Below are 3,923 nucleotides of genomic sequence, written 5' to 3' on the forward strand. Positions count from 1 at the left end.
TTCGGGTCTAGTCGTGTTTGGGTCAGGTAGATTTGTACTTCCAAGTCCTGTTGTTGAAGGAAAAACAAGCAGGCACTGTTTAAAACGTGTCGTAAAAATTTTCACCTCGTCTTTGAACAACTGCTGCATCGTTATCGTGCAGCCTGACTGCCGCTGAACTTAAAAGCAAAATACTGCGGATGCTGGAAATCTGAAATAAAAACAAGAAATGCTGGAATCACTCAGCAGGTCTGGCAGCATCTGTGGAAAGAGAAGCAGAGTTAACGTTTCGGGTCAGTGACCCTTCTTCCGAAGAAGGGCACTGACCCGAAACGTTAACTCTGCTTCTCTTTCCACAGATGCTGCCAGACCTGCTGAGTGATTCCAGCATTTCTTGTTTTTATTGCCGCTGAACTTCCCCGCTATTCAATGTTAATCTTTGAGCACCTCTGCAGACGCGCTCCCAAACCTTGTGTGCTGCTGCAAGCAGATGCTGTTTGTTCACTTACCCGGGGCTCTAATGTCTCCATTCGCAGCGAATTTAAACAGTCTTTTGCTCACTCACTGAATGACGCTCAGAGCTAGTGTTGGGAGAAGGAGGGCGCATGCGCTCTTCTCCCAATGATGACGTCTCAGTGGGCGTGGCTATACCGCGCATGCGCAGATCTCTGCAACACAAATCAATGGGAACTTTCGCCATTTCACCGACATCATGTCCAAACAATGAAACTCAACATGGGGTTAGGCTGGAGGGAAGGAGGGGATGGGACAAGGGAATCTATAACCTGGAAAGCCGGGAGCTGATCCCATTTAGATGTTCAAATTGCCGTCTCTCCTTGCAGGGTGTTTGTTATTATTGAGACCCCCTGCTCTCAAAACAATCCGACAGAAACATGGGAGGAAGGAGGGAGCTGGTGTGTTTGTTCGGACCTTGCAGAATTAATTTCAGCCATCAAAGGTTTATCTAACCGGAGTGAAACCCGCGGTCAATGTGAGTAATACCGAATGGCGATCTTCATCGTTTCATTCAAAACAAGAGAGACAGGGACCTGCCGTGATTATACCGGCAAAATAATCAATAAATAAAGAAAAATGCAAAATGATAGTGCAGAAATTGCGGAGCTTTTAGGGATAAAGAAAGGAAATCTCCTTGTGTTGGAAAAAGTAATGAATGAGAGCGTCATGTCTGTTCACAAAAGCAAGGATGAAGTTAATGTCCCGGTCGAGGAGGTGTACAGAGATATTGGATGGAATGAAAATGGACAGAAAGGAAGTCCTGAATAGATTGGCATCACTTTAAGTTGGTGAGTTCAGATAGAAAGCATCCCAGATTGCTGAGGGAGATAAAAGAGGCCCTGACGATAATGTTTGGATATTAAAGTAGTGCCAGTCGACTGAAACAGTGCAAATGTTACACTCCTGTTCTAGGAATGGGATGGAAAACGCTGGTGACAACAGACCAATGAGTTTTGTCATCAGTCGTCGAAAACAATTGGAGACAAGTGTCAAAAATTAAATGAACTTCAACTTGAAGAGTTATAAGTTTATAAAGGACATGCAGTACCGATCTGCTAAGGACAAATCATGTGCAACTAACCTGATTGAATTCTTGGGGTTAACTTTGCTGAAGGTAGTGCTATAGATTTTGGATAAATGGTTTTTGAAAGGCATTCAAGTCGTGCATAACAGAGGTATACAGAAAGTGCATGTTAAAAATTAACGCTGGTATGCTGAGATGGTACTTGGCTAAAGGATAGGAGAAAGAATGTAGTAGTGAACGGATGTAATTTTTAATGCGAAGAAGTGTGCAGTCGGGTGACACAGAAAACTTTATTAGCAACATTGATTTTATAGGGGCCATAATTTCGAAGTTTGGGGAGGACAAAATGCACAGCAATGTTTGCAGATACTAAAGATCTGTAAGTTTCAGCTAGATGTTACCTGAACAGAGGATGGACAAGATGGACCTACAAGGTACAAGCTCAAGTTCTGTAAGCAAGTCATATTAGGATTAACTAAGATGCACAAAATTAATCCTTAACAACGGCAATAGGCATGCAGCAACACTCAATCCTGGTTCTTGCTTCTGAGCTTGCTGGGACATGGCCTTCTCTCCTTTTTCTTCTCTTGCTGTGTTGACCATCGTCTATCTTCTCCTTCTAAGTGTGACAACAATGTTCTCCGTGCTATGTGTACCGATGATATCCCCTATCATCCTTTCTTTTACTCTTCTTGGGGTGTTAGGATCTTACCATATTAGGTTCAGAATTTTTCCGATTATCCTAATTGGTTCAATCTACACACTTAACAGATGCTTCCTGTTTCTTTCACTTTTCGCAAGGATCCTTGTGTTCCCTGGTTCTAGTCTCTCTCATAAGGGAAAACCCTGCCAAGTGCCCTCAAGAGCATATATATTTCAATAAGATCACCTCTCATTCTTCTTAACTCCAATGGATACAGGCCAACCTGTCCAACCATTTCCCAGAAAATAACCCCTTCATATGATTAATCAGTCGAACTGCTTCGAATGTAATGCCTTTGCTTTCATCAGTAAGGAGACCAAAACTGTACATAGTATTACAGATGCAGTCTCACCAATACCCTGTAAAACTGTAGCAAATCGTCCTTGGGGGATCTCACACGAATGAAATGAGCTGTAGGAATCAGATTTCATAATTCTTCCGCCAAATTAGGTGTTTTAAATTTTTTTTTGATTGTTTTGCTATCTGAAATTGGCGGGCTTTTTGAAATTGATTAAATTTCAGTTGCAGTTCAACCAATCAGGGCCCAGCATTTCCCACCGCCCTTTTACTTCCCAGATCTGGTTTCAAACTTGACTGTTGGACGGGGCTGCATCCAATCACAATACAAGGGCGGTCCCTCTAATGTCATAAATAGACAGTTCCTGAGCAGCCTCAACATTTACAGCGTCTTTGTTCCAGATCTTCTCCCGTAATGGCCAGACACAAGCAGACAGCGCGCAAATCGACCGGAGGGAATGTCCCCCGCAAGCACCTGGCTAACAAAGGGGCCCGCAAGAGCGCACCAGCCACGGGTTGAGTGTAGACGCCTCACCGTTACAGACCTGGCACTGTGGCTCTGAGGGAGATCCACCGGTACCAGAAATGCACCGAGCTGCTCGTCCGCAAACTGCCCTACCAGCGCCTGGTGCAGGAGATCGCGCAGGACTTCAAGACAGACCTGCGCTTCCAGATCCCTGCCGTCATGGCCCTGCAGGAGGCCAGCGAGGCTTCCCTGGTGGGGCTCTTTGAGGACACCAACCTGTGCGCCATCCACGCCAAGCTAGTCACCATCATGCCCAAAGACATCCAGATGGCCCGCCGTATCCACGGGAAGCGCGCCTAAACTCATCCTGCCCTGAACTGAGTTTGGCATCAAATAACACAACGGCTCTTTGACGAGCTAACAAATTGGCAAAAGAAAGAGCTGCGATCTCCTGATGTCGTTTCCAGTCGAGAAACTTGTCTGGAGCAGCAATACCAATGTGTACAGCTCATTTCTTTAGAGGGGTGATCATTTTCAGACTCAAAAGCTTTATCTGTGCTTAAAGGATAGAATTGTTAAAATGCCTCATAATATCGCAAGACATGAGCAGCTAAATCCCGAAACATGCCAACTCAAATCAGCATAAGTACATAAGAACTAGGAACAGGAGTAGGGAAATCAGCCCCTCGAGCCTGCTCCGCCGTTCCATACGATCATGGCTGATCTCATCTTGGCCTCAATTCCACTTTCCTGCGTGTTCTTCTTAACCATTCAACCCATTTCTAATTAAAAATCTGTCTGTCTCCTCCTTAAATTTACTCAAAGTCCCGGCATCCACCGCACTCTAGGGTAGTGAACCTCACAGACTCACACCCTTTAAGAGAAGTAGTTTTAAATCTGCTGCCCCTTATACAAAAACTATGAGCTCTCGTTTTAGA

The 3,923-nt window shown here is 44.7% G+C and overlaps 1 pseudogene; it reads left to right on the forward strand.

Moving 5' to 3' along the window:
* Positions 1–2,934: 2,934 nt before the first annotated feature.
* Positions 2,935–3,345, forward strand: LOC137365586 (histone H3-like; annotated as a pseudogene).
* The last annotated feature ends 578 nt before the right edge of the window (positions 3,346–3,923 follow it).

This window comes from Heterodontus francisci, unplaced genomic scaffold (genome assembly GCF_036365525.1).
Source record: "Heterodontus francisci isolate sHetFra1 unplaced genomic scaffold, sHetFra1.hap1 HAP1_SCAFFOLD_436, whole genome shotgun sequence".
In the NCBI taxonomy this organism is placed as follows: domain Eukaryota; kingdom Metazoa; phylum Chordata; class Chondrichthyes; order Heterodontiformes; family Heterodontidae; genus Heterodontus; species Heterodontus francisci.